The sequence below is a fragment of the Hyaena hyaena genome, unplaced genomic scaffold (genome assembly GCF_003009895.1).
Source record: "Hyaena hyaena isolate Hyena2069 unplaced genomic scaffold, ASM300989v1 scaffold_41, whole genome shotgun sequence".
Classification (NCBI taxonomy): Eukaryota; Metazoa; Chordata; class Mammalia; order Carnivora; family Hyaenidae; genus Hyaena; species Hyaena hyaena.
Genome location: NW_024080673.1, coordinates 254,280 through 273,691, shown reverse-complemented (window position 1 = coordinate 273,691; position 19,412 = coordinate 254,280). Strand labels below are relative to the sequence as shown.

The 19,412-nt window shown below is 40.5% G+C and overlaps 1 long non-coding RNA gene across 1 annotated transcript in view; it reads left to right on the top strand.

Moving 5' to 3' along the window:
• Nucleotides 1-2,212: 2,212 nt before the first annotated feature.
• LOC120230391 overlaps nucleotides 2,213-19,412 on the top strand; it is a 114,001-nt gene continuing 96,801 nt past the window's right edge. The window contains exon 1 of the long non-coding RNA XR_005527994.1: nucleotides 2,213-2,258. This is a non-coding gene — a long non-coding RNA (uncharacterized LOC120230391). The remainder of the gene's footprint in view (nucleotides 2,259-19,412) is intronic.

Sequence of the window (19,412 nt, the reverse complement as noted above, 5' to 3'; positions counted from 1 at the left end):
AAATTGGGGTTCCCCTCACCCCCCTTTTCAGATTTGAGAATTTACTATAATTGCTCACCAGAACTCAGGGAAAGACTTTTCTTACAGTTACCAGTTTATTATGAAGGATACAACTCAGAAATAGAATGAAGAGGTTCGTAGGGCAAGGTATGTGGGAAGGAGCTTGGAGCTTCCAGGCCCTCTATGGGTGCGCCACCTTCGCCTTCCCAGCCAGGGAAGCTCTCTGAACTCCATGGTTTAGAGTTTTTATTGAGGTAGGCACAGTTGATTAAATCATCATCTATTGGCTTAATCTCTAGCTCTTCTCCCCTCCTCCTTCCCTTATAGGGGGCATGGGATGTGTGGGGTATGTGGGGTATGTGTGTGTATGTGGGGGCTGAAAGTCCCAACCCTCTGATCACCTGGTTGGTTGGTTCATCTGCCAAACAGCTCCCATCTGCTAAGAGTCACCTCATTAGCATAAACTCAGATGTGGATGAAAGGGGCTTATTATGAATAACAAAAGACACTCCTTTTACAGCTGTCACTCAGGAAACTTCAAAGGCCTAGAAGTCTGTGCCAGGAACCAGGGACAGAGACCAAATATACTATTTCTTATTATATCACAGTAACAGCCATCCAGGTGGATGTACTCTCTGATGGCTTGGGTCTGTGGCTTAAAGGGCAGAGTCACCCAGAGTCATCAGGGAAGGTCTTGGGGGTGCTTGAGCTGGGCCTTGGCAGATAATTGGGGGTTCAGTGCATGCAGGTCCGGGCAGCATGTGAAGAGTGAGCATGGCTACTTCATCTAGGATTACTGTGTAGTTTGTTGTCCAAACTGGGATACTCTTTTTTTGAGTGTTTATTTATTTTGGGGGGGAGAGGAGCAGAGAGGGAGAGGGAGACAGAGAATCTGAAGCAGGCTCCAGGCTCTGAGCTATCAGCGCAGAGCCTGACATGGTGCTTGAACTCAGGAACCATGAGATCGTGACCTGAGCTGAAGTCTGGCGCTCAACCGACGGAGCCACCCAGGTGCCTCCAAACTGGAACACTCTTGAGAGTGAAGGAGGGACACCGGGTGTAATCAGGCCTGTTCCTGGAGAATCATGTGCATGGCCATCCTCGGTGGAGTCCTCATCAGAACCACGGCGTGCGAGAGCTGGAGGGAGGGTAGGGCGTCCTTGTTAGAGTGCAGCCTCAGGCCCCTGCCTCCTCCAGCAGGTCAGAGCAGCCTGGGAATCTGCATTTGAACAAGTACCAGGTGATTCCAAGGAAGTTCAGCGGTTACATCTTATACAAATTAGGAGCCTCCTTAAATTTATTTTTTAAAACTTTTTTTTACTGTGGAAATCTTTGAAAGTATGACAAAAAGAGAATAAGTAACTCCATATGTGTTCATTCGACTCCACTAATTAGCGATACATTTTCCTAATGTTGTTTCATCTACTTATCCCTGTACAATGTTTTTCCCTGTATAATTTTTTTAAGTTAGAGTATTTTAAAGCAATTTTCAGACATTATTTCACTCATATCCAATATGGACTTTTTAATGCAACCACAATACCGTTATCATACCTAACAAAATTAATGATAATCTTTAACATCCTCTAACACTCATTGTTGAAATCTCCCTAATTGTCTCAAGAATGTCTCTTTAGAGTTTATTAATATCCACTAAAGACCCATACACTCTTTTGGGTTGTTACATTTCTTAAGTCTGTGTTTTTCTTCTTCTTCATCTTCTTTTTACGAGTTTTATTTAAATTCCAGCTAGTTAACATAGAGTGCAGTTTTGTTCTGGGTGTAGAGTTTAGTGATTCATCACTTACGTACAACACCCAGTGCTCAGAGACCTTTTTTTTTTTTTAAATCTGTGCTGCATACTTACTGAAGAAATGGGTCATGGGCCCTGTATGCTTTCACAGATCACATCTTGAGGAACACCACTCTAGACTTCCTTATTTAAATTATCAACTGTGTCTCTTTCTGGAGAATTCTCCCACGGACTTGGTTAGCCCTTGCACAGACTCACAGCCATCACACACATCAAGACTTCGCCATATGGTGAACAGCATTTCTAGGGAGGCTGTGTTTACTCACACTCATTCCATTGATTATGCCTTTTATTCACCAGATACTTTTCCTTTGTGGCATTCACTGTACAGAATCAGTGATGTACAAGAAATTCCCTGTCTTCAAGGAGTGTGCGAGTGAAATCTACCTCAGCAGTAAGGTCTTACTGCGTGCTGGCTCTTATCCACACAGGCGACAGTGAGAAGGTACGCAGAATTAGACCTCCTTTCCTAGTCTTTATATGTTTATTCCCTTTGGACTTTAACATGACGTTATAACCATGAAGATGTTTATGGTAAGTAAAATATTACAGAGTTGAGTCAATACAGAGTTGACAACTTTCCTCCTATCCCTTTATAGACTATTTTTTAAAAAATGTTTTTATTTATTTCTAGGAGAGAGAGAGAGAGACAGCGTGAGCAGGGGAGGGTCAGAGAGAGAGGGAGTCACAGACTGAAACAGGCTCTAGGCTCTGAGCTGGCAGTCATCACAGAGCCCAACGCGGGGCTCGAACCCACGAACCGCAAGATAATGACCTAAGCAAAAGTCGGACGCTTAACCGACTAAGCCACCCAGGCGCCCCTCCTCCTATCCCTTTAATCTCAACTTCAGAAGTCATCAGTGTCAACAGTTTGGTGTGTGTCCTTGGTCTGAACCTTATAAACTGAGAGAGCCTTTCTGGAGGTGGCCATGGGGCATGAGTTCCTTTGGGAGAGGTCCTTGCTACAGAGGATTCCCTTGATCCTGGGGGCGGGATCAGCCCCTAAAGGACTCTGAGCTGGAGGGAGGCCTGCTCAGATGTGTGCTGGGACTTCTGTGGCCACAGCGTAGCCCAGGGGAGATAAGGAACACCTGAACTAGGCAACCAGCTGTGGGAATGGAGACAGATGTGACCAAGAGGATGAGGACTGTCCTTCCCTTACTGTGCAGTTTTATGCCAGCCATCTCCTGCATTTGAGACACTGTACTAACCAAGCGTGTCTACTTGGTTTGTGCCCACAGCCTGGGGACAGGTTGGCCGTGACTGCTTGCAAGCACTGCCCTCAGCAGGGTTCTCAGTGGGGTGCAGGCCCAGCTGGACTCATGATTATTAATTAGTGATGAATGGACATGGAAAGCGAGTGGCAGCTTTCTGTCACTTTTGACCCAGCTGCCATGAAGCGTGGTGGCGGTGAGGGCTCAGGTAGCTTGTGATACAAAAGCTGAAGCAGCAGCATCAGGGATAAAAACATAAGCTTTGGAACTGGGAATATCTGGGTTCAGACCCTGACTTTACTGCCTGTGTGATCTTGGACCAGTGAAAAAACTCTTCTGACCTCCAGCTTCTGCATCTGTGAAGTGAGATGGATGATACTTGCCTCCTCTAACCTCTGGGATAGTGAAAGAAGAGACTATACACAGAGCACTTAGCACAGTGCCTGGCATGGAGCAAGGTGGTTCTTGTTGTATTATGACATTATCTCGAAGCACAGTGGTTTTGAGATCATCCCGTGGCCCTCAGGAGGAGCCTGCCAAGTTGTTGAAGGCCAGGCAGACAGTGGGTAGCTGGGAATGGTTCCCAGATAATACTAACTTCCTTCCCTCCTTTCTTCCTTTCTTACCCCCTAGGTTGGCTGTTGCTGCTTTTTACTTTTCGTTCTCCCACCATTTGATCTTTGATGTGCTTTTTAATGAGATTTCACTCAGGGTAGGGCCTGGCCCTGAGGCTTGCATTTCATATTTGTATGCCTGTTAGTCCATCGGGCCCGACTGAGACAGGCACCCGCCATGTGATCCATTTAGCCCTTGGCCTGTTATGATCTATGCCTTGGTGCCCAAAGAGACACTGTATTTATAGCATCCTGTCTGTTTTTCTCTTGACTTAACCTTGAGATGATGGCTTTCACTTATTTTGTTGACCCTGCCTGGGGAGCACTTTGATGATTTTTTACATCCCTTTTGCACCCTGTTCCATTTCTCTACAAATGATACCTCTTTGTCTCCAGGGAAGAACTCTATCATCTCCATCCACTCACACCCTGATTGGAAACACTGCCTGTGGGAGTGGTAGGCTATCTGGGGTAGAATGTGCCAGCAGTTCCCGGTTTATTTTTCCTCAAGCAATTATCTGTGCATGGAATTGGGGACAGGAGGAACCACTAACCTGCCATCTTTTTCCTTGGGAAGGAGGGGTGTCGGCCTGTTAATATTAAATCACTTGCTGTAGCTCCTCGCATGACTTTTTCTGGTGTTCAGCTCTTTCTGGTTCCTGAATTTTAGGCTATTAGATCAGGGCCCTTGTTAGACCTGCCCATTTGTGTGTTAGGATTTGCTGGGATGATGTTTGGTGGCCTAGATGTAGCTAACAGGGAGGTTGGAGGGAGTGGACAGCACCTTCTCTAGTAGCCTTTTTCTTATATATTTTTAAAGGTAAAGTGTTGGCATGATGGTTAAAACGACTATGTCAAAAACATCTTTGGGAAGCTGTGTGAAATAAGCAATGGAAACATCAGTGGGCAGACGGTTGGATGAGGAAAAAGGGTAATCCAGGGGAGACACCATTTTTATGTGCTGGTTCACCCCACCAACCAAGGGTGCAGGTGTGTCCTGCTGCTGGCTCACACTCTCTGCCCACACCTTTGCACATGTCTGTGTTTTATGCTGGTCTTTTACTCATGTGTTCTTCTAAGCATTGAGACACAGTCCGCCATTTTCCCCCTTTCCTTTCACAGCAACTTGACTTGCACCTGATGGTTTCTGTAATCCCCATGTGTTGGAGAGTGTGTATCCGTAGACAAGGAGAGGAAAGGCCCAGGAGCTGGGAGAGGTGGGAGATCCACCTGTGAGTATTGACTGTATGGCTTGGTGGTCTGTGTGCATGGGCCACTGAGTTTTGGAATAATTTGTTACGCAGAAGTGGATACTATTCCAATGCCTGTTGAGTGAAAAGAGGGTTTTTAGTCTCAGCCACACACTACACTTAGAAACAACACCCCATAACCCCCACCCAGGCCTAGGTCAGCAATCCAAATTCCCTCCTCCTTCAAGCTAGACTCTCTGTGGTAGTTGTGCCCGATGAGTTAGGATAGGGTATCAATATTTATTCGTGCTCATGCTGCATGCCCTTATAGGTCACAGCGGTGGCTCTGCTTTTATTCTAAGTACTCAGGGCCCCAAGCTGACCGATCAGCTGTTGTCTAGAAATTTTTTGGTCATTATGTCAGAGGGAAAGTGTTCTTGAGGCTCTTGTACTGGTAATTAAATAGTTCAGCTTAGAAGTGAAGGGGATCAGAATATCCTATTTGAAAATAAACTACTTTGGCATGAGGATTATTTTGAGCTCAAGACACTTGAAAAACAGCAAACAGAGCTCTCTTCCTCTCTGCCTGAAAGCAGGGCATGTGGTTTTTGGGAAGGTATCTGCTCTCTTCTCTTCATCTCCTGAAGAGAATAACTTTTAATCACTGGAGATGACTCTTATCAACAGAGATGGTACTGCTCTGAGTCTGCATAACAGCCCCACTAAAAAGCCTTTGCCTTCCATTAGTTTCCTGCATATCTTTACCTTCTTGCAACTTACCTTCTCTAGAGCCCCAAACATCCTTTCCTTTGTCTTGTCACTTTTCCACAATCTGTCACCCTTTGTTAAAATGCTCTCAAGCCTAATTGCTTCTTGGGATTTTCACTTCTTTTTTTGTGTAGCTCTTATCTTTTGTCAGTTTAACTTGCAGCAGGCATCAGGTACTGAACATAAGAGGGTAGGGAAAAACAGTTTTCCTCCACTGAAGAAGTGACACACGTCATGTCACTGACTATAGCTAGTCATATGGCCACACCTTGGACCCAGAAGCTTTACTGTTTAGTATATGTCAAGCACTGTAACAACTGCTTGGTATAAATGGTCTCCTTTGCCTTCCCAACAATGTTCTGAAGTAGATATTATCGTCTCTCCCATTTTACAAAGAGGGAAACTGAGGTACACATAGGTTAAGAAACTTGCTAAAGGTGAGACAGTAGCTGATAGAACCTAGACTCAAACCCCAGACTCCACATGGGGGCCCAAGCTCCTGCCACCATAGTCGTGAGAATCACCAAAGATGGTCTGAAAACATTGAACCTCAATAGAAATATGGGTCAACATCTTGGTATCTTTTCTCCAAGGAAACTCTGGTTTCTATGCAAATTTGCTGAATTTTAGTCTAGAGGCCTTCCAGCTTCACATATAAAGTGGTAAAGGGAGAGTGGTAGGTGTGGCCGTTATCAAATCCAATTATGTGGCTAAAATTGAAACAATAACAGCATATGACATTTATCAAGGATTTACAATGTGCCAGATTCAGTCTAAGTCCATTACATTTATTTAGTCCTCCTAACACTCCTATAAGGCACAGGTGCTCTTATTATCCTTATTTTGCTGATGGGGAAATGGAGCTAGAGAGAAGATAGGAAAGTTGCTTTGGATCACATGACTGGTACAAGGAGGATGCAGCAAACCTTTTGGAAAGGTATGGAATTGCAAAGTATTCAGTGGATTAAATCCAATGGATGGATTTTATTTTCTTGCCTAATCTTGTAAGATGGTATCAGATGATTTTTAGGAAAGGGATCAGATGTGTTTAGATCTTTCATTGGATGTGTTTCCTAATTTAAATACAGAGCTTGAGGTCGTGGTAAAATGGACAAAGAGAAGTTTGGAGTTATGGAGGGAAAAAGCCATTGAAGACTCAAAGGGGTTTTTAATAAAGGACAACTACTCTAGTGTTTAGAGATGGAAGGTTTTGCATATTCATTGTCAACAAATGTTTTTAAGAACTTGAAAACATTTGGTTCTCTTAAGTGCCTGGAGTAGCCCCCTTCCTGTCTTATTTGCTTTACTTTGCACTATTGATTAGGAAGGGGTGTACTGGGCACTGCTCCACCATAGCTTCCTCCCTGCCCAGTTATCCTAAATTCTGATTTGATAGCTCTGGAATTGGTGAGGTTGTTTGTTTACTGAAACATTTCAAAAGTAAAGAAAACTTGCAAGTACATTACAAAGAACCATTCTTTTCCTGAACCATTGAGAGTAAGTCTCATTTCCCCTGATGAGTTTGTTTTTTTCCTGAAACGAGGATACTCTCTTACATCAGTGACTCTCGCAGTAGCATCACCATCTCCTAATAACTTTTAAGCCTCATCCCAGACCCCAGAATCAGAAACTCTGGACTGAAGTCCAGCTACCGGTGGACTAGATTCTGATCAACACTCAAGATTACACATCGTGTATTTTGTAGAGTCCCCTATATTACCTCATCACAACCATACAAGGGAGGGAATTAATATTGATACGTGACTACGATCCACTCCTCGTAGTCCATTTACATTCTGCCCGTATCCCCAGTTTTCATGTCTTTTAGAGCAAAGGAATGACACCCAGACTCTTTCATTGAGTTTCTTTGTCATGTTCATGGAAAATACCCGTCAGATTGGAAAAATAGTTCCTTAATCTGTCTTAAGATTTTCATAACCTTGACACCTTTGAAGATGATGGGCCAGTTAATTTGTAGAGTGTTTCTCAAATTGCATTTGTCTGATGTTTCCTCATGATTAAACTCAGGTTATGGACTCTTGCCAGAAATATCACAGATGTGATGCTGCCTTTTTATCATTGCATCCCATTAGGTGGTACACAATTGCAATTTGTTCTGTATCTGATAATATTTACTTTAGTTACTTGATTAAAGTGGTGTCCATCAGACTTTTCTACTATAAAATTATTTTTTTCTCTCTGTAATTAATAGGTATTTTGTGGACAAAAAATTTGAGATTATGTAAATTCACTGTTCTTTATCAACTTGTCATTTATTTGTTTGTTTGCCTATCCATTCATTCATCCATTAATATAGGTATGGGACTCAGATTCCTATTTTATGAATGGATTATAATCTGTTACTGTTATTATTATGATGTTCAAATTGTCTTAGAGTGGGCCAGTGGGAGCCCTTTCAGGGTCGCTTCTTTGTCCCTTTTATTTGTTGAGGCCTTTCATGCTTTCCGGTATAAGATATTCTAGACTCATCTTATATTTTCTTTGTCCTGGCCCCTGAAATCAACCATTCCTCTAAGGAACCCTAGTTTCATTTTGTTTCTTTCTCCCTTCCTTCCATCCTTCCTTCCTTCCTTGTGGAAAACACTATTTAGAAATCAAGATCTGTTATACTAGGTGTGCTTATAATTCCTGGTGTGTCACTACTTCCAGGCCTACTGACTAGACAGAACTAGGAATTGTATGTGTATATTTATACCTATATTTGTTTGACTATCTAGCTATTCATACTTAAACCCATGAGTTCACAGTGATATCTTCTATTCCAGTCCAACACCAGATTGTATTCTAGTTTTCTCCCTTTCTATATTTGTAGCTCCTCGTCTGAAGGTGAGAAATCTGGTTCCCACTATCTTTACTTTTTCCTGTATTTGATCAACTTTGCTGTCTATATAACCAATTTCTCCTCACCTCTGCTACCCTACTCCCTACATGGATACTCTCCCCATTCTTTTTGGGCTCTGACACCTGTGCCCATACCTGCTGCTGCTCTGGGCTGCACAGATGCCCCTTACCCAACTTGGGCGTGGATGCCCCATGTGGGCCACTTTCCTATCTAAATGACTTCCCTACCTTGCTCAGACCCTGATGCTTTGTGCTGGGCTGTCCCTCACATGCACCCATGGATGATCTCCCCACTCAGCTACAGCTCTGATACCCTGCTCTGCTGCCCTTCTTCCCCTACTCAGTCTCTGAAGTTGATTACTGGGATGGACCACCAACCTTTCTCCATCTCTTGTGAATGTCTTATTTGCTGCACCTGCCTTCAACAAACCATTTAGGACTATTTCCCTCTATCCTCTCCATCCCCTCTCCCCTCCCCTCTATATAAGAATGCTTTCCTTTCCCTGGTAAGGTTCCACCACCTCACTCTGGGCTATAGCAAATTCTTCCCTCACCCAGGACTTTTGGATTGAATTGTTTGGAAAGGAATGGGAAGGGGAAGAAGAGGAAGAGGAAAATACAATCAGGTTTAAATGTACTTTTAAAATCAAATTAGTTATCCATAATACCAGTAGATTTACTTTATCATTTGTTTTTAGGGTACAGAAGCATTTCCATTTTATCATGAGGCTTATGAACCATGTACTTCCTTAAAATAATAAAGTCTTTATTATATATGTGTTTATATATATACATGTATATATATGTGTATATATATATGTATACACACACACACACACACACACACACATATATACATAAATCAGGTTCTTAGAGACATTCCAGATGTTTTTCTTGCTCAGGGAAAATTTGGATAATATGGTAGAATAGAAGCATTGTTTGTTTTTGGTTCTCTGAGATTTCTTGATTTTAAAATCTGCACAGTGTTTTTACTCTTGTTATTTTTATTGTTCATGTCATAGTTGTATTATATCTGTGTGTTTCCTACATGTTTCTCACCTTCACTAGACTCACTAATGTCTCTCACTTGTGTCCGGAGGGCTTTTCCCTTCTCCAGTGCTCAGATCTGTGGGCTTGGGTCACCACTTCAGAGGCAGCAACTAAGAGCTCAAAATGCAAAGGAGGCTGCTTATAAAAATGTCAGATGAAAGAGTTAGATGCAAGATTTGAAAGCAGGCTTGCTGGATGTCATTTTTTCTATTTTTATAAATTATGACTGAAATGGGAAAGAAGGAAGAGGAATTTGAAGGACTGAGGGAAGAGGGAAGAGTGAGAGACCCTTTTTGGTCTGGTTTGGAGGCAGAGGGATGGCATGGCATGCTGTGGAGAGTGCCAGGCAATTCTGGGTTGGCAGACTCAGCTAACCCTCTTGTTTTTGTCAACAGTCAGGGGCTGGCCTCTTGTGGCCATGAGTTTCTGCATCAAAGTGGCACTTATGTGAGCCTTGGAGTTTCAGTTCAGTCTCTTTCCCTGTCCCAACTATAACTAGCTGCTGGTCATGGGCCATTGTGCCTTTGGTGATAGAGACTAGGGAAATTGCAATTCTTGTGAGGTAGAGATGGTGGTATGAAGAGAGAGCCTTGATTTTTGACCAAGATGGGGGCTAAGTGACATGCGGTGCCTGGGTGGCTCAGTTGTCTGTGTGTGCAAATCTTGATTTTGGCTCAGGTCATGATCTCATAGTTTGTGGGATCAAGCCCTGTGTTGGGTTCTGTGTTGACAGTATGGAGCCTTCTTGGGATTCTGCCTTTCCCTCTCTCTATGCCCATCCCCTGCACATGCAGTCTCTCAAGATAAATAAACATTAAAACAGAAAAGATGGTGGCTAAGTGCGGTTTGGACAGAACCAGTGAGAAATCTTCCCTTGGGCCAGGATGGGGGTGAACTCATACTCCCTGTTATATTATTGCTATTGTAGTAGATGTGTATGGAAATTAAGATATCAGTACAGAATGGTAGAGCATAAATGATAAAATCCCCCCAACCCAATTCTGTTAATATTATGAAAGCATAATTCTAAATAATAGGTCTGTACAGATGGTCCCAAACTTTGTGGCTTGATTTAGATTCTTTTATTTTGTGATGGTATGAAAGTGATATGCATTCAGTAGAAACTATACTTCGAATTTTTAATTTTTACCTTTTCCTGGGCTAGTGATAGATGCGGTAAGATACTCTCTCATGATGCTGGACAGCAGCAGTGAGCCAGTTTCCAGTCTGTCATGTCATCACGAGGGTAAACTCTTGATAGACTTACAACCATTCCGTACCATAGAGCTATTTTGTTTTTTCCCTTTCAGTACAGTATTTAATAAAATATATTAGATATTCAATGCTTTATTATAAAATAGGATTTGTGTTAGGTGATTTTATCTGACTGTAGGCTAATGTAAGTATTCTAAGCAAATTTAAGGTGGGCTGAACTCTGAAGTTTGGTAGGTTAGGTGTATTACCTAACCTGCATTTTTTACTTCTGACATTTTCAATTTATGGTGGGTTTATTGGGATGTAGCCCCATTGTAACTCAAGAGAGATCTGTACCTCAATTCATTGACTTATAGACTTTATATTATATTTATTGGCAGTTTAGTAAAAACAAATGAAGATGAAATTCACTTCTATTACCCTTTGATCTTTCTTCCTCCCAATTTTAAAAATTAATTTTCTAATTTCTAATCTGTATGAAAAATTTAGTGCCTCAGCACTTCCTATTGTATTTCCTTCACCTACCTCCCAGCTGATCAACCATACTGATACATTTTTATTGATAAGATTTGGTGATTATATTACATTTAAAAAATATAATTTATTGTCAGTTTGGTTTTAATATAACACCCAGTGCTCATCCCAGCAAGTTCCCTCCTCAATGCCCATTTTAATTAAATATCAAGATTCAATAGCATTTGTAATATTTTTTGTGGGACTGCTTAATATTATTACACCTCTAGAAAAAGACATATAATATATCACCAAACTTTGACCAAAGGAAGATACTCCAAGTTGCAAGGATTCTTTGAACAATTATGCCTTGATTTGCTTCACATTTGGAATACAACTTTCTAGGAACACATAATTGCTTCAGTTAAAATTTATAGTTGCCTTCATTTTTTTCCTTGTTGACTGGAGGAACATGTGCTTTTGCCACCATATATCTAATCTCATTCAGCTTTTTATTTATTTTATTTTATTTTTTTTTAATGTTTTATTTATTTCTAGGAGAGAGAGCGTGAGCAGGGGAGGGTCAGAGAGAGAGGGAGTCACAGACCGAAAGAGGCTCCAGGCTCTGAGCTGGCAGTCAGCACAGAGCCCGACGCGGGGCTCGAACCCACGAACCGCGAGATCATGACCTAAGCGAAAGTCGGATGCTTAACCGACTAAGCCACCCAGGCGCCCCTCATTCAGCTTTCCTCATTCAGCTTTTTAAAGCAAACCACTTGTTGAATTTCTCTAATGTTTTTCTAGGCTTGCCTGATGCACACATGTCAGCCTGAGATTACTTTGCTTTGTATTTCAAGTTGATTGTACTGTTTTGTAGGATCCTATGTCTTACTTTTAATTTTTTTCCCATGCTTTGTCTTAGTGGAGTATACACTCAATAAATTTTTCAGAAAGTGTTTATGGAAGTTAAACTTTCTAAGTTAAAGCATGTCTGAAAAATGTCTTTGCCCTTGAACTTGATTGATGGTTTGGCTCAGTATAGAATGCTACATTCAAAATCATTTTTCCTTCTGAACTTTGAAAGCACTGTTTCATTGTTTTCTAGTTCCAAAATAGCTGTAAGATATTTTAAATTAAAAAAAAAAAATCTGTCTAGGGCCACTTGGGTGGTTCAGTCAGTGAAGCATCCAACTTCCACTCAGGTCATGATCCCATGGTTTGTGAGTTTGAGCCCCACGTTGGGCTTACTGCTATCAGTGCAGAGCCCACTTGGGTTTGGGAACTTCATCCTCCTCTCTCTCTGCCCTTTCCTTGCTCATGCATGCACACCACCCAATCTCTCCCTCTCTCTTGCTCTCAAAAAAAGTCTCTATTGCAGGTAAACTGTTTTGCCTCATTCTAGATTTGCATTTAGATTTAATATTCTTAAATATGAGGAGGGTTATGAGGGCTTAAGTATTTCATCAGTTTGGGGAAATTTTCCTTGATGATTTCTGTGATTCATTTATTCCTTGAATATTTTTGGTTTCTTTTCTGTAGCTTCTTTTGGATGTATGTGGCCCTCTTGACCAGTCCTCTCTTACCTTCTCTCTCCTTTTCCCCTCCAGCTTTATCGAGATAGAATTGGCAAATAAAAATTGTATATACTTAAGGTGAACAACAGCATTATAGTGTGATATATTATATACACTGTGAAATGGTAGCCACAGTCAAGCTAATTAACATGTATGTCACCTCCCATAGTTGCCTTTTGTGTGTATGTGTGTGTGACTGTGTGTTGAGAATACTCTTTTAGCAAATTTCAAGTGTACAATACAGTCACCATGTTGTACATTAAGTCTCTAGAACTTCATCTTTGCACCCTTTGACCCGCCTTTCCCAAACCTTTCTCCCTCATCTTTCCACTTCTTAGCCCCTGGTAACTACAGTTCTGCTCTCTGGTTCTATGAGTTTGACTTTTTTAGATTCCATATATAAGTGGGATCATATAATATTCCTGTGTGTACGTGTTTCACATTTCTTTATCCACTCATCCATTGTCGATGGACACTTAGGCAGTTTCAAATCTGCCTGTTGTGAATAATGTGCTGCAGTGCACATAGGTATGCAGATACCTTTGGAAATACCGATTTCATTTCCTTTGGATATATACTCAGTAGTTGGATGGCAGATTATATGGTAGTTGTATGTTTAATTTTTTGAGGAACTTCCATACTGTTTTCCATAATGGCTGTACCAATTTACATTTACACCAATAATGTAAAAGGATTCCCCTTTCTTCACACCCTTGCCAATACTTGCTGTGGTTTGAGCCACAGATTTCTGAGCATCTCTTGTCTTTATGATAATAGCCATTTTAATAAGTGTGAAGTGATTTCTCATTGTGGTTTTGATTTCTACCTATCTGATGATTAGTCATCTTGAGAACCTTTTCATGTACCTCTTGGCCATATGTATTTCTTATTTGGAAAAATGTCTATTCAGGTCTTTGGCCCATTTTTAAAAACTGAGTTATTTGGTCTTTGTGTGAGTTTTTTTTTGGTAGTGAGTTGTGTAAGTTTTGAAATAGATTTTGGGTATTAAACTTTTATCAGTTATTTGGTTTGCAGATATTTTCTTCCATTTCTAAGTTGCATTTTTATTTTGCTGATTGTTTCCTTTGCTGTGTAGAAACTTTTAGTTTGCTGAGGTATCACTTTTGTTTTCTTTTGTTGCTTGTGCTTTTGGTGTCCTAGTAAAAAAAATCACCAATGTCAAGGAAATTTTCCATTGTTTTCCTCTAGGAGTTTTATGGTTTCAGGCCTATATTTAAGTCTTTAATCCAATTTGAGTTGATTTTTGTATATGGTGTAATATAAGAGTCCAATTTAATTGTTTTGTGTTTGGATGTCTAGTTTTCCCAGCACCATATTGAGTAGACTTTCCTTTCCCCATTGTGTATTCTTGGCATTTTTGTCATAGATTAAGTTTACCATGTATATGTAGCTTTATTTCTGGGTTCTCAGTTCTCTTCCATTGGTCCATGTGTTAGTTTTTATGCGTGTACCATACTGTTTTGAATAATGAAATCAGTAAATGCGATGCCTCCAGGTTTGTTCTATTTTCTCATGATTTGGCCATTCAGGGTCTTTTCTGGTTCCATATGAGTTTTATAGTTAAAAAAAAAAAATTCTGTGGGGCACCTGGGTGGCTCAGTCGTTTAAGCGTCCGGCTTTGGCTCAGGTCATGATCTCACGGTTGGTGGGTTTGCCCTGCATCGGGCTCTGTGCTGACAGCTCAGAACCTGGAGCCTGCTTTGGATTTTGTGGCTCCTTCTCTCTCTGCAACCTCCTCCACTCATTCTCTTTCTTTCTCCAGAATATTAAAAATTAAAAAAAAAAAATCTGTCATGGGGCACCTGGGTGGCTCTGTCAGTTAAGCATCCAACTTCGGCTTAGGTCATGATCTCATGTTGTGGATTTGAGCCCGAGTTGGGCTCTGTGCTGACAGCTAGCTCAGATCCTGGAGCCTGTTTCAGATTCTGTATCTCCCTCTCTCTCTGACCTTTCCCTGCTCACACTGTCTCTCTCTCTCTCAAAAATAAAGAAAACATTAAAACATTATTAAAAATTTTTTAAAAATAAAACAATTCTATGCCTCAGCATTTCTGTATCCCTTGGGTAAATTCCTAGCAGTGCTATTGCTGGGTCATAAGGGAGTTCTATTGTTAGTTTCCTGAGGAACCTCCACACTGTTTTCCAGAGGGGCTGTACCAGTTTACATTCCCACCAACAGTGTAGGAGGGTGCCCGTTTCTCCACATCCTCGCCAGCATCTAGAGTTCTCTGATTTGCTCATTTTAGCCACTCTGACTGGCGTGAGGTGGTATCTCAGTGTGGTTTTGATTTGTATTTCCCTGATTAGGAGGGATGCTGAGCATCGTTTCATGTGTCTGTTGGCCATCTGGATGTCCTCTTTGGAGAAGTGTCTGTTCATGTCTTCTGCCCATTTCTTCACTGGGTTGTTTGTTTTTCGGGCGTGTAGTTTGGTGGTACCCCAATGTTCATAGCAGCACTCTCCACAATAGCTAAACCATGGAAAGAGCCTAAGTGTCCATCAACAGATGAATGGATCAAGAAGATGTGGTTTATCTATACCATGGAATACTACATGGCAATGAGAAACAATGAAATCTGGCCATGTGTAGCAACATGGATGGACCTTGAGGGGGTTATGCTGAGCGAAATAAGTCAGGCAGAGAAGGACAAATATCATATGTTTGCACGTATAGGAGGATTAGGAGGAACTTGACGGAGGAACAAGGGGGAGAAGAAGGGCGGAAATGGTGGGGGAAAGGGAGAGAGGCAAACCATGAGAGACTCTTGAATGCTGACAAAAACTGAGGACTGATGGATGTGGGGGGGAGGGGGGGATGGGCATGGAGGAGGGCACTTTGGGGATGAGCACTGAGTGTTATGTAGAAACTAATTTGACAATAAACTATTTGTAAAAAAATAAAAAATAAAAAAAAAATAAAACAATTCTGTGAAAATGCCATTGGAATTTTGATAGAAATTGCATTGAATCTGTAGATTGCTTTGAGTAATATGGACATTTTTACTATATTAAGTCTTCCATTCTAAGAATATAGGATATCTTTTCAATTGTCTTTTCAATGTCTTCTTCAATTATTTTAATTAGTGTCTTATAGTTTTCTATATGCAGATCATTTACCTCTTGATTAAATTTATTCCTATGCATTTTATTCTTTTTGTTGCTATTGTAAATGAGATTGTTTTCTTTACTGTTAGTGTATGCAAATACAACTACTTTTTATGTGTTTATTTTGTATCCTGCAGCTTTACTAAATTCATTTATTCTGTTTGTTTGTGGAGTCTTCAGGGTTTCTTATCTATAAGAGCATGTCTTCTGCAAATAGAGACAATTTTGCTTCTTCCTTTTCTATTTATATGCTTTGTCTCATTAGAGCTTTTGTTTCAATGTCTATTTTGTCCAATATAAATATTGTTACCCCACCTTTCTTTTACTTCTATTTGCATGATAAGTGTTTTTCCATCCTTTCACTTTCAATCTGTATGTGTCTTTAGGTCTGAAATGAGTCTCTTGGAGGTAGTATATAGATGGGTCTTGCTTTTTCTTATCCATTCCATCACCCTACGTCTTTTGATTTGAGCATTTTGCTCAATTACATCCAAATTAATTATCGATAGGCATGTATTCATTGACATTTTGTTACTTGTTTTATGGTTGTTTTTATAATTATTCTGTGTTCCTTTCTTCTCTTGCTCTTTCCTTTGGTGGTTTGATGGCTTTCTTTAGTGATATGCTTGGATTACTTTCTCTTTATTTTTTGTATATCTATTACTGGTTTTTAATTACAGTTACCATTAGGTTTATATAAAACATCTTATGCATATAGCAGTCTGTATGAGGTTGATGGTCAGTTAAGTTTGGACTCATTCTAAAAGCACTAAATTTTGTTCCTCCCCCACGTTTTAGGTATATGGTGCCATACTTTTATTTTATGAATTCCTTGACTAATTTTTATAAAAAATATTGGATGTTACTGCTTTTATCCTTTAACCACACTTATCAGTGATTAATCTACTACTTTTGTTATGTTTATATGTATCTCTGAAACTTTTTCCTTTCTTACTTTTCTTACTCCTGCTTATGGTCTTTCTGTGTAAAGAATCCCCTTTAACATTTCTTGTAAGGCTGGTTTAGTGGTTATAAATTCCTTTAATTTTTATTTATCAGGGCAACTCTATTTCTCCTTCTATTCTGAATGATAACCTTGGTGGATAGAGTATTCTTGGTTGCAGTTTTTTTTTCCTTTCAGCATTTTGAGTATATCATGCCACTCTCTTGTAGCCTGAAAAATTTCTGCTGAAAAATCAGCTCATAGCCTTATGGTGTTTCTCTTGCATGTAACTGTTTTCATCTTCTCTTTTAAAATTTTTCTTTACCACGACCTTTTGCCATTTTAGTTATTATGTGTCTTTGTGTGGACTTCCACACAAAGTTGGTTAGTTTTATTGGGAGATCTCTGTGCCTCATGAATCTGGATTTCCGTTTCCTTCACAGATTTGGGAAGTTTTCAGCTATTATTTCTCCAAATAAATTTTCTGCCTCCTTTTTCCTGTCTTCTCTTTCTGGGAACCCTATAATGAGAGTGTTATTATACTTGATGGTGTTACTGAGTTCTCTTAATCTGTTGTCATTTCTTATTATTCTTTTCTTTTCTTCTTCTTTTTTTTTTAATTTATTTCTAGGAGAGGGAGAGAGAGAGACAGCGTGAGCAGGGGAGGGTCAGAGAGAGAGGGAGTCACAGACTGAAACAGGCTCCAGGCTCTGAGCTGGCAGTCGGCACAGAGCCTGACATGGGACACGAACCCACGAACCGCGAGATCATGACCTAAGTGAAAGTCGGACGCTTAACCGACTAAGCCACCCAGGAGCCCGTCTTTTCTTTTCCTTAGAGAGAGAATGAGAAAATGTGAACTGGGGAGAGGGGTTGATCCACAGGAGAGCACAGGAGTGCGCTGTTAACAAGCTGGTTTCCTGCAGATGTCCATGTGTCTAGACTTGGTAATAGGGAGAGAAATGTTGCCCTTCAGCTGTTTTGTTCTTGGAGAAGTCTTCTAAAGATCCCTGTCCCTTCTATGCGTGTTCAGAGATTAGTAAATAAATCTACTTTCTATATACCCCAGGTGTTTTTCAAATTGCTGCTTTATGCTCTATATCAGTGGGGTTGTTTGTTATGCTATCTCTTTAAGTGTTGAGACTCAGTTTCTTATTTCCCTGAGTCTCCCACAGCCAAACCTGCTGATTTTTTGAATGTTTTTATTTTATTTTTGAGAGAGAGAGAGGAAGGGGCAGAGAGAGAGGGAGACACATAATCCAAAGCAGGCTCCAGGCTCTGAGCTGTTGTCACAGAGCCTAATGAGGGGTTTGAACTCATGGACCACGAGATCATGACCTGAGCCAAAGTCAGATGCTTAACCAACTGAGCCACCCAATGGCCCCAAACCAGCTGATTTTTAAAGTTCCAAGTATCAAGTGCCACTGATTATAAAACATGAAGGTAAGCCCCTCTGATTTTCACAGCTAAGTATTATGTAGATTTGTCTTCCCAGTGCAGATCTTCTGTGCCTGGGGTGACTGGTATGGGGTCTGCTACTCTCTTTTCCCTGTGGTATTCCTCCCTTCCTCAGTCAGTTTTATTTTCACTGTTCCTAATATTTGTGATGTGGCCACTTCCTTACGATTAGTTGTGGAGAGTCTGTTCTTCGATTCTTCATAATACTTTCATTTGCTTTTGCTGTCTTCCTTTGTTATTTATTTTTTGTAATAATGTTCTTAAATTGCTATCTCTTTGTATTTTTAAAAAATGTTAATTTATTTATTTTGAAAGAGAGAGAGAGAAAGAGAGTGCACCTTTGTGCAAGACAAAGGAAGGTCAGAGAGTGAGGGAGAGAGAGAATCACAAACAGGCTCCCTGCTGTCAGTGCAGAGCCCACTGAAGGGGTAAATCTCATGAACAGTGAGATGGTGACCTAAATTGAAATTAAGAGTTGGACGCTTAACTGACTGTGCCACCCAGGTGCCCGTCTCTATATATCTTATGAATAACTACTAGAAACATTTTTTTAAAAAAATTATTTCTGAGAGAGAGAGAGACAGCTTGAGCAGGGGAGCGTCATAGAGAGAGGGAGACACAGAATCTGAAGCAGGAAGCTTCTTTTTCTTTTTGATTAGCATGAGGCTTACATCAAATATCTTACAAAAAGAATAGCCTGTTTTAAGCTGAAAACAACTTACCTTCAGTTATAAATGCTAGCCCTACTCTTTTGCTTCTCCTTTCCTATCTTTTATGCTATTGATGTCACATTTTATCTTTTTATACTGTATATTCATTAACGAATTATTGTAGCTATGGTTATTTTTAATACCATTGTTATTTTGACTTTTTTTACTAGAGATAAATGTGATTTCACAATACTATTATAATATTAGAGTATTTTGAATTTGACTATACCTTTATCAGGGAGTTTCATACTTTTGTATGTTTTTTTTTTTTTAATGTTTTTATTTATTTCTAGGAGAGAGAGAGAGACAGAGTGAGCAGGGGAGGGTCAGAGAGAGAGGGAGTCACAGACTGAAACAGGCTCCAGGCTCTGAGCTGGCAGTCAGCACAGAGCCCGACGCGGGGCTCGAACCCACGAACCGCG